Source organism: Thermobia domestica, chromosome 9 (assembly GCF_964235325.1).
Source record: "Thermobia domestica chromosome 9, izTheDome1.hap1.1, whole genome shotgun sequence".
Lineage (NCBI taxonomy): Eukaryota > Metazoa > Arthropoda > Insecta > Zygentoma > Lepismatidae > Thermobia > Thermobia domestica.
The window spans coordinates 84,436,357-84,448,981 of NC_137462.1; the positions used below are offsets into that span (position 1 = coordinate 84,436,357).

The window sequence follows — 12,625 nt, forward strand, 5'->3', positions numbered from 1 at the left end:
ATTTAGAGACCTTCGAAATGTGGTGTTGGAGGAAGGTGGAGAAGATAAAATGGACAGAGAGAGCAACAAACGAAGATGTTTTAAAACGGATAGGAGAGAAGAGGACACTTCTAGCCACCATTCTTCGTAGAAAGGCTAATTGGATTGGACACATCTTGAAAAGAAATCGTCTTCTTCACACCGCCATAGAAGGAAAGATGGAAGGGAAGCGAGGAATAGGAAGAAGAAGAACACAGCTGATCGATGATTTGAAAGATAGGAGAAAATATTGGGAGTTAAAGAGGAAGCTGAAGATCGACAAAAGTGGAAGAAACATTTCCAGGCCCAAATCTAAAATTGAAAAAAAAAATCTCGTTAGTCCCAGGACCTACCGAAAGGCAGAATACTTAATAATAATAATAATAATAATAATAATAATAATAATAATAATAATAATAATAATAATAATAATAATAATAATAATAATAATAATATAATTTTCTCTGAGGAATATGACCTAACCAGCTGATTAGAATGATACCTGGATGTTAGTTTTATCCTTATAGTGAATCGAGAGCAATCAAGAATATTTTATCTACAATTTACTTTGTTGACCTGACTCTGGCCATAACACACTGCTAGTTGAACAGCTCTCTGGGTCTCCTGCTTACTTAGCGCATCGTGCATTGTTAGATAATAATTTCTGTATATGAAATAAATGAAAGTGACTAATGTTTACTATATATTATATAGAAATTGGTAGTATTATCTTATAAACATGTTCAATAATGTAATCAGTGCTGGTGATATAGTATTTTAAATTATTACTGTAAGTTACATTTCTATTAATGAATTATTATACGTTAATTAGAATTATGCAATTGCGAGTTTTAATATACCGGTATGCCGTTTACAATTGAAATGAGTTCACGACCGAAGCTGTGTATGCACATCTGAAAGCATGGTGTGATGAATCTTTTGAAGAAATCGATTATTTTGCGAAGGACAGCGTATTGAATTAGAAGTAGTTGCATGTGCTACGGAGCATGTCCCATTCATGACTCCAGACATTGATTACACGCAGCAGCGTAGTAAACACATTTGCCGAGAAATTGCGAGAAGAGATTCTTATGACGGTCGCAGTGTCTCAGAAATGTTCATTCATATATTTCACAGAATTGGATTTACGCATATTTTACACTAATGAATATATATATACATACGAGGGACGTTCAATAAGTAAAGAGACAAATTGCTATAGCTCAATAAAGATTTATTTCAATCTTTCAAAACTAAGGCTATTTTTCAATATAATCACCCTTTACAGTTATGCATTTGTCCCATCTTTCTTGCAGCTTCCTAATTCCCTTGGCGAAGAAATCTTTCGATTTACCCCGAAGCCACCTTTACACCGCTGCCTTAACTTCCTCATTGTTAGCAAATCTTTTTCCACGTAGGGCGTCTTTGAGTGGTCCAGTTCCAACACTTACTTGAACTTCCTCAGCTATCATTTCAACAGTAATTCTTCTGTTATCACGAATAAGTCCGTCAATCCTCGATTCCAACGAAGAACCAGAAACTTCCACTGGACGTCCACATCGGGGTTCATTACCTACACTTGTTCGGCCACTTTTAAACCGATCAACCTACTTGTACACATTCACACGGTTCATACAACTGTTACCGTACTGTCTCAACATTCGAGAAAAAATTTCACTTGGTATTACACCTTCTGCGACTAAAAACCTAATGACTGAGCGCTGTTCTTCTAAGGTGCAATCTTCTAGAGGACTTGCCATGATGAATTGATATTTTTGAAGTTATGTTGACATAAAATTACGAAACAGCAGATCAGAGCATATCCCAAGGTTGCCAGCTAACACCCCTGAAAAAAAAAAAAAGTGTTAAAAATATAGACTTTGTCTCTTTACTCATTGAATGATCCTCGTATATATATATATATATATATATATATATATATATATATATATATATATATATATATATATATATAGGGTGATTCAATAAGAACGTACCAGGCTTATATCGCAGCTAATACTGCACGTAGAGCCTTCAAATAAAGAATTCCATTACCAAATTGTATGTGTAGAATACAATAAAAATAGTAGCGAGACCAGTGGCGTCTCGTGAATACCTCTAACTGGGGACAACTTCAAAATTTGAAATGGAAAGTGGTATAACTGTTGGAATCGTCCCAAAGGACATTAAATGTCATGCAACTTTGTCATACCCTTTCCTATTTAGCTGCTAGAGGCGTTGTTGGAGACTTGTATCTGACTACTCGTAGCAGGCCTTTATCTCAGCTAATAATGCACATAGAGCCGTCAAACAAACAATTGAACTGCCAAATCGTATGTGTAGAATGCAATAACAATACTAGCGACACCAGTGGCGTATCGTGAATATCTCCAACGGGAGTCATCTGCGAAATTTGACATGGAAACGGGTTGGTTGTGCCTCCATTGAAACAAGCGCACAATGGGAGAAACGTCGAGAGGAAACACTTTGGCATATTTCTTCCTCGTTGGCAGCAACACGATCGCATTACGAAGTCAAAATCAAATGATGCGAGGATTTCTGCATACGGAACCAAAGGGAAGAGTAGATACTGGTGTGAAACAAACGGGACGTACAATTGTACATACGCGGAATCATACCGTGTAAGTGGCGACAACAGTGGCGTCAGCAAGAGACCACGACGGGAGGGTACATACTGTAACAGTAAGCAGAGGTACAGTTGCTGTTGTTGACAAGCTCTAAATAGGAAACCAATGACATAAGCAATATTTGAAGAGAGTGGTTTCCGGATGACTGCGACAGAAGCGCAGTGGATGGGGAGAACTATGATAAGAGACAATGTACGATGCTATAACAAAACGGAAGAAGAAACTATTGGTTGCAACGAAGAAAAACGAACCGAATGTGCTGTTGCCAAAGCATGGAATAAAACATGGGTACAGAAAGCTGAGGCGTTGCAATCAAGCCATTGGAGAAAGATGAGTAAAGAGCTAAAGAATCAGCTTACCTTCTGCGGAGTGTAGTCGACACCCTCTGGCTTTCACAAATGTTCAAAGTGAAGTCCCCGAACAGCAATATAGCGATTTATTTGCTGTACGTAATTGTGAGCAACAGCCTCCAACTCGGCCACGTTGATGGTCCGGAATGCGTTTGTAATGCGGTCTTGCATGTTGCGAATTGTAGTTGGTCGGTTGACATACACAAAATACTTAATTCGACCCCAGAAAAAAATAGTTCATACAAGTAAGGTCGGGCGACCGCGGAGGAAACTGTGGATTGGAACCTCTTCCGATCCAGCGTTGCGGAAATAAAACATTTAGCTCTTCCCTACACATGACAGCATTATGGGGTGGACATCCATCTAATTGAAACCACAGCGTCTGACGTATATGGAGCGATACATTTTCCAATAGCGGCTGTAGATGGTGTCGCAAATCACGAAACATTGCACCTGTTAAATGACCAGCAAAAAACCATGGCCCAATGACCTGAGTCCCTACAATGCCACCCCACACATTAATGCGCCATCGGTGTTGCCGATTGACTTCTCTAATCCAGTGAGGGTTCTCCGCTGCACAGTAATGTGCATTGTGGAGATTCACGTTGCCATCACTGCAGAATGTCGCTTCATCATTCCATAAAATGAAGTGAATGAAATTCGGGATGTTCTCACGCGATTGACCACCCAGTTGCAGAACAGAAACCGTAATTTACAGTCCGCATCACTTAGTTCTTGATACGGGTGAAAATGATTAGTGATTTCCACAGAATACACAGGACACTACCTTGACTGATACCACGATCTCGTGCGATCTGCCGGAAAGATACATGAGGATTTGCTGCAATATTGGCAAGTACATCAATGGCAACGTCTTCATTTTGTACAACTCTTCTCCGGTCACCATAGCGTCCACGCATGTTGCCTGTCTGCCGTAATCGTGCTGCTAATCTCCGCAGCAGATTGTGGGAAAGAGCTTGTCGCTGTGGATGGCGTTCAGCGTATAATCGAGCTGCAGCCCTATAATTTTCCCGGCATTTCCCTAAAATCATGATCATTTGGAATGCCTCCAAATTCGTATACCGCATGAATGTTATTTACTACCGACACTTCCTACTACAATCACTCAAACATAAACACAATCAAAGAGGTTTTACTGCTTGTGGAAGTTTCGTATTCGTCCCGTCACGAGCTTGTAATGGACAGGGGTAGTAGAACTCAATGCAAGACACCTTGTCCAGTACACGGACCACTTTAACTCACTGCAGAGGTTAGTCACTCTTGGACTCTACACGCTTGTGTTACTTGTTTTGGCTACAGCATCGCTCCTTCTGCCCTCTGTCTGACAGCAGGAATCGCCTGTTCGAGGCCGCATAGACTATGTCTTGAGCAAGGTCATGTACGTATTAGCTAGCTACTGGATCTACAAGAGTACCACCACACAATCACTGGCAACGATAAATGAATGTGCTGTTCGAAACAACAACAAACAAGCCTACAACACATGCTCCCGGATTTGGGAGATATTTCATATTGTACGTACGCACACAAGATACATCACGCGACCACTTCATTGTGGGTCTGGGCTACCCTTGGCTTAGGCACCGAGTTAATCCTGCAAAGGCGTTGGCTGTTGTTTGCCAGGGCATGGTTTGCACGTACCCTCCCGGCATTCGCCTGGTGTGACGGGATACCCTCGCACAATCCGACTTTCACCTAGTAATGCGACCGTGTTGCTGCCAACGAGGAAGAAATATGCCAACGTGTTTCCTCTCGACGTTTTTCCCATTGTGCGCTTGTTTCAATGGAGGCACAACTAACACCTGTTTCCAGGTCAAATTTTGCAGATCACCTCCGTTGGAGATATTCACGATACGCCACTGGTGTCGCTAGTATTGTTATTGCATTCTACACATACGATTTGGTAGTTCAATTGTTTGTTTGACGTCTCTATGTGCATTATTAGCTGAGATAAAGGCCTGCTACGAGTAGTCAGATACAAGTCTCCAACAACGCCTCTAGCGGCGAAATGGGAAAGAATATGACAGAGTTTGTCCTCTAAAAGTTGCATGACATTTAATGTCCTTTGGAACGATTCCAACAGTTATACCACTTTCCATTTCAAATTTTGAAGTTGGGCCCCGTTGGAGGTATTCACGAAACGTCACTGGTCTCGCTACTATTTTTATTGTATTCTACACATACAATTTGGTAATGCAATTCTTTGTTTGAAGGCTCTACGTGCAGTATTAGTTGCGATATAGGCCTGGTACGTTCTTATTGAATCACCCTGTGTATATATATACACTGCCGTTCAAAAGTTTCCGGACAGGCGCTTCAACTTACATTTTTATGAGCTAATCAAAATAATATTCGATAGGGAAAGCTACCAATTCGAAATATTTTGTTCGTGCAAGTCTCCATAATGTCTCAGGAGGATAATAGACGTTTTTCGTTTTTGTAACATGTTTACATGTAGCGAGAAAGGAAGATTATTGAATTATTGTAAAGTCGATTATTTTAATTAAAAATAACGTGATCAGGATTATGAAATAACTTTGCCTGATCGAAGTACGATTAAACGTTAGAAGTTAATTCCTTTTTATAGTTACCCCTGGAATATAATTCCTTAGTATACACGCCTTATCAGACATAAATAATGTCAGGAGTTTACAGTATTAGTGAACAATATTATAAGATACCGTACAGTGAAGTTTTGAACAGTGTTTGTGTGGATGTTTTTGCCTCTTCTGAGGGTTTGTTGCCGCTATTGTTAGAAATCACGCACAGAGGTAAGATATTAAGCGAAGAGGTACACGTTGGTATCATTTCGCCTTATAACATGGGCTTTTCTATTCGTCAAATACCTTTCAAACTGAAATAGAGTCCATCTACTTTTGCTGATTCCATAAAGCGTTTTCAGTGAAGACGAAAGAACGTGGACAAAAATCAAACTGGAAGGTCTCGTATTACGTCACGTACGAAAAATCGTATTATTGTATTGTTTGGCAAAAGAAATTTGAAACATACTGCAGCGGAACTCCAATCAGAGTTTAATCGTAGTCACCCTACAAACATTTCAGTTATTACTGTGAATCGACATTTCAGTGTAACTACGCTCTGGGTAAGAGTTGATAAGCAGAAACTATCACAGGTTCAGTGGAAACAAGTAACAGAGGCTCCAATGGACCCTGAAGAACAAAAAATTGACAACAAAGCATTAGAAACGCGTATTATGGACTGATGAGTCAAATTTCAAGTTTCTGGACAACGACATCAAGTTAATGTTCGAAGATCTGTTACAGAAAAGATGCATCCTGACTGTGTAACCCAGATTATTAAAAATGGAGGCGTTTCTGTGATACTTTCGAGGTGTTTCGCAAGTTCTGGAGTTGGTTGGATTCACAAAATACAAGGAAATTAGACAAAAATGGTTATCATTCCGTTTTAAGCAGCCATATTATTTCCTCAGAATTTGATTTGCTTGGTCGCATAATCTCTTTTCTGCAAGATACTGAGCACAAGGACACATCCAAACTTTGTTTTAATTATTTTAAGAAGAAACAAGCCAAATTATATATTTGTATCGTCGAATGGTCTCCTCAGTCTCCAGATCTATTTCCCGCCGAACTTCTCTGGGTAGAGCTTGCCAGAAGTGTACGAAAAGGCTGTCCAACATCTGCTGCTGATGTGTTTGATATTCTGCAGAACGCCTGGAATAATAATTCAGATGAAAATCTTCAAAAACTTGTAAGCCACATGCCCCGATTGGTGAAACGAGTGAAAGCGGCAAACGGCGATTTCTTTGACGAGAAGAACATTTAAAGAATTTGACAATTTTCTTTGTTGGATAACGTTGTTATGTTATTCTGATGTTAAAACTATCACTGCGTTCCTAAACTACCAAGTATCTTGTCCAAAATTGCACCGTGTTACAAGCCGTTATTTCCCTGTTTTTTGATCTGTCCGGAAACTTTTGACCGGCAATATATATATATATATATAATTCTTTTTTCTTGTTTGGAACTTTAAAATGCAGACGCAGTCTGTTTACTAATTGGTGAAAATGTGAGAATGTGGTCGTCGATTTCGCTAGAAGGTATTCTTTTGCCAGAAACATGAAGTGTTGAAAGAAATAACATATCATTTTTCGCATTTTATCATGGATTGTAATTGAAACCATTGCAATTTAATATCAATAAAGTTTCGTTCTCATGGAAACAGGTTCCATTGAAATTAGAATTGATAGCATATTTAAACTGTGGGATTAGTACTTGGCACTTGTTGATGATTGGATTGTTTAGAACAACGTTTCTCAAACAGTGATTCGTGAGGTGTTTTTCTAGTACTCGTAGATTGAACATTATTTTAGAAAAGAAAAAAATAATAGGATTCGAGTGATTTGCATATTACACATTATGGTTGAGAATCTCAAACAGGTATAAATTATTTAATTCAATAAGGTGAATTTTAATTAATTCTGTTTTCTAAAATAATTTTACTGATATATACTGAACACTTTTTTTTTAAAGTTATAAATTGTGTTCGTAAAAGAAGATTAGGATGATCCATAAAATATTGTAATCAAAGTGGATTACACTTGAAAAAAGTTCGGGAAACGCGGCTTTAGAGAATAGGGTGCCTTATTGGCATGATATAAATAATATATGGATATATCAGAAATGGCGTGCGCTAAAAATTTGCTATCCGTAGTTTGAAATTAGTCTCCATATTGTTACATTTTCTATACGGTATGAGTATTGAGAAATATTTACGTATATAATGGTATGAAAACTGGTTGGTAAATCCACAATTAGTATTAGATGTTTTGTTTGTATGTATCGCCAATTGCTGTGCGGTTATAATTTTGTAGAGAACATTGTTGAGTCGAATTGTATTTGTGAAGCTAAGAGAATTCTCCCGTGGGAATGCTCTCGAAGGTGTCACGCAGACCACTTTCTCATTGACAGCCGTGCTCCAATTGCAAGTTCCTTAACCCTGTTTTCTTCCTCTATAAAAGATGTCAGTTTCCAACATGAATGATATAGTTAAAATGCAGTGAAGAAGATCGCAGAGTACAATCAAGAATGGGGGTTCTTAAAAAATAAAACTAAGTTGAAATCGATAATTATTACAGTTGTAACGCGTGCTATAAAACACGTTTTTTTAAATATATATATATATATATATATATATATATATATATATATATATATATATATATATATAACGTCCGATTCTCAAATCTTACTGCTCTTGGCGAGTATATATGTATTCACGTTGTAAAAGTGTGAAAGTAAACTTACTTTATAATAGCAGTCATTGTAACACAGCCTCTCAGAATATTTGATGATTGCAATGATACTTTGTTGCTGAAGTTGGAGATTCATTCATTTTCGTGAATGTCCCTTCGTGACCAAGAATTGAGTAGTCTCAATTAACTCAGGCACTAAAGTTGTGATTTTACAATCATAGACAAAATAAAATAACATACACTATAAAAAACAGTATTTTGCCCTAATATAGTATTTCACTGGAAATTCAAACTATTTCAAAATGTTTTGAGTTGTAGAAAATTCGATGCATGTATAATAAAACTCGCACTTACTTATATCACTAGAAGAAATCGGATAGACACAAATAAAGCTATTTTTATTAGAAATGCTGCCACCAATACTCTTACAACTCAGTATTATTCTCTTACTGTTAGTAGGTCATTAATAATATCTCAAATATTTTTTTAAATCACTAATATCTTAAATTTAAAAACTAAGGGATTAATAGGTGTACATAATTCTCCCGAAATGAGTAACTGGAACAAGAATGTACCCGAATTCTGTGAAAGAAGAATGTCATTCTTCGTTGCCTTTTGATTTGCTATAGACCTTTGGCAATATATTTCTGCATTAAAATACTTCCATTCTAGAAACCTTTAAGAGTCATGATAGTGAATGTACCTCTTACCTGTTGTTCTTTCGTCTAGTTCAGCGTTTCCCAACCTTTTTCAACTTGCGGCACACTACGGGTGTTACTTGGATTCTCGCGGCACACTTATAGATATTATTTGTAAATATGAAACACAGTGGTATTTTTCTGTGATTATTGATCTCCTTCTCACAGAGAAGAAAGCTCTATCACTGGGTTTTCCCCGTGGTAAATCATTGTGTTTATTTTTCATTCTAATTTAAAAATAAAAACAACTGCAATGAAATATTGGACTCAGGTTTTTAAAAAATACGCTTTCTTTTTAAAAACTATATCCAACCCTTTAATAAGAAGGAAGATCACTAAATAAGAAACGAACAAACAAATCTCTTTTACTTTTAAAACACAAATTTAGGTAATTTGTCGAAAGGATTGAATGGTATTTTAAATTTTCAAGTTACGAAATAGTCTGCAACAATAAAGATGCAATAATGGTCATAACAATGATAACAAATACTTTTTTTCAATATTAGAAATGTACAGAACAGTAACACGATATGAAACTTAAATTGTAGATTCATAGTAGAGGTTCATAGTAATGTGAAATACAAATATACATTTTCCCTACGTTTTGCAATTTGATTGCTATAAAATTGATAATATAGTTTCGATTCCTCGCGGCACACCAGCGGCCCATTCACGGCACACCGGTTGGGAAACGCTGGTCTAGTTTGTAATCCAACTTTTCCAAAATACCATGTTTCACTAACAGCATAAAGGTGTCGATTCTGAGGAAGCATATTCCCTTCGTTAGAAATGCCAAATTATACTTGCAATAGATATTTGTCTAAGGACGTCTAGCTGTATTAGCAGGCGGCTCAAAGCTTTTCCCTAAATAGATGAAATATCTAATAGAAACCAGTATATCAGAATTGATAATGCGAAGTATGTATAACCATGACCAGAACCGTTGCCACTTTTGCAAAATCAGTATAGGACTATGTCTGTTAAGATTACGAAAATTCGCTATTTGAGAATGTTGTTTAAAATCTTAACTATTATATATTCTTTTATAGTTTACTAGCAGAAGTACCAGTTCTTCGCAGGACTGAACAATATAGAACCTGTAGCACAGTAGAGTAGTTTGGGTTGTGTAACTTCAGGTTGTTCTGAGATACACTATATACTTTCTGAACTTCCAGAACGTGCAACTCCCTTTCTAGTTATCCATCGAGTAGAAAATAAAAAAAGGAGCAGCTTCGTACGCGGTTAGATCCGATGAATATCAATCTATATACAGAATGTAATGGTTGTAGGTGACTCCTGTCTATGCGAAAATCTGATGACACACACACGTTCTTTTGCATACTAATAAAGACAAGGATAATTGCAATTTATGAGTACTGGTGCATGGTTTGCTCTAAACAGGTTCCTTGTCTTGAATCCAAGTCTTCTGACTACGAAGCCATGAATATTGATGTCATTCGCTTTGTAGTATCGATATCTTCTATCGTGATAGTAGTTGGGCTAGAGCCCTAAAGTTTAAGGGACAAAGTTTCCGGAAATTTGTCGGGTCCTATGATGTATGTGAACATTTCTCTTTGTATCATAATTTTACGCAGGCAATGGTGGGCGTAGTATTAAAATCTTATGAAAGTAGCAATATAGCTAGTCCGATAGAATATTTTTAAAATTATTTCATCGTACTGTAACAGGATGAGCCAGACTAATTTATAAACTACGACCCAATAAAGCGCAGTGAATTTTAAAAGAATTTAGTCCATATCTAAGCATAAAGGACAGGGAGGGGCAGATTAGAATAGCTCATTGCTTACATGCCTGACAGATTCTTTAGAATGGGGACTACTACGAACTATACCTAAAATAATTTTCGGCAGAAGTAGAAAGTTTGTTTTACAGTGTTATTAGTACTGTATTATTCAGACCGATAACAATCTTTAAGTATTTAACATGCATTAAAACAATTATACAATGTTAAAAAAAATTGGAGGTAACTCCTGACACCGAGCCAAGCAAAAAGAAAAAAAAAAATCCGATGAACATATAGCACACTGGACATACTGACAGTTAGCGAGGTTCGAATGCGTGGGAACAGTAAGTTCGAACCAGTAGATATTGACAACCAATAAGCTTAGAAATGGCGGTCTAAAGGTGGAGCTGGTGTTCAATATGTAGTTGCTCGGTTCACATACACAGGTGCGCTTGTGTTCAACACCCTACAGTACAGGAGTGCGATCATTTCCGTGCTCGACCAAAACATGGTGCGTTATTCAAACTGCGAACAGGCCATCATGCATATGGCAATGAGCGTGAAGCAGCACAACTCTTATCAAGAGCATTTTCCTAACAGACATCAATCACCATACAGGGCGTTTGCAGCAATTTATCGGCGTGTATGTGAAACAGGCTGTATCATCTGTCCATGTGGATGCTGGTAGACCCTGTTGTGTACGAACACTTGTTACGGACGAACGTGTGTTAGAAGCTGTGGTCAGTAAACTGGGTACAAGTACGAGGAAACAGCCGTGAAATGCATGTTAGTCACATAAGTATGTGGTGTGCATTACATGAATATGCCTTGCATCTATACCACTTGCAAAGGGTACAAGAACTGATAGAAGCATATTTCCAACCACGTTAAGCAACAGACCACTGTCAACATGCTGTTTCAGGCATCAATACTGTTAACCAACGAGGCCACGTTTGGAAGGGATAGTATCATTAACATGCATAATTAGAGATGCAAAAAAGCCGGCTTTTTTGAATCGATGGTTTTTTTCACATAAAAAGCCGGCTTTTTTGGAAAAAAACCGAGAATTTTGGAAATTTTGGCTTTTTTCATTTTCATGATTTTTCTATCCAAATAGCTTTCTTATAGTATATTCTAAAGTTAGATAAGATTTCCACGACCTGAATGCCATATTTAGCTCTGTAATTCACCATCAAGATGGATGGAGCACATATTTTACGAATTAAAGCTAACATGAAGAATGTAGTATTTGAGGGCAATTTTACAGGTTATTTAACTTTATTTTAACTTTTGAGTTATCGACATTTTTTTCCTTCTCTAGATCATTTTAGTTTGTCATCCGTGTTTCATTTCTAAGAGCTTAGTACTCCAGCTTCTAGCACGAAAGTTAAACTTACGTTTTTCTATATATCCGTCAAAGCATACGTTTTTCAATATGTCCGTCAAACCGTATTTGCACATTTCTGTTATACTGTAGTTGTGCAATGATTTAGCAATAATTTTCCAGATACAACCTTGAATACCAATTTATACAAATAATCAATAGCGGATTTAGAAAAGTACTTTGGGAGGGGTTTCTCTGATTGTTTCGTTTTCTAAAAAGTCCTAATTTTATTTGGGAGGTGCTTGAAGTTTATGAGTACAGGCATAACTAATATTTCGTTTCGTTTATATGTTTAGCAATAATCTTCCGGATACAACCTTGAAGATCATTTTATACTGAGAATCAGTGGCGAATTTAAAAAAGTGTTTTGGGAGGGGTTTTCTTACTACTAATGTTTAGTTTTTCTAAACATTCGTAATTTTTATTTGACGGGAGCTTAAAGTTTATGAGTAAAGGCATAACTAATAGATATTTCGTTCGTTTTAGACATTCCACAACTTTGGAGAACAGGCTTCAGTCCGAAAGACCG

At 37.1% G+C, this 12,625-nt stretch overlaps 1 protein-coding gene across 2 annotated transcripts in view; it reads left to right on the plus strand.

The window, feature by feature from the left end:
- The window catches only part of skd (mediator complex subunit skuld), a 259,399-nt gene that overhangs the window by 77,001 nt on the left and 169,773 nt on the right, over positions 1–12,625 (plus strand). The gene's annotated exons all lie outside the window — the stretch shown is intronic.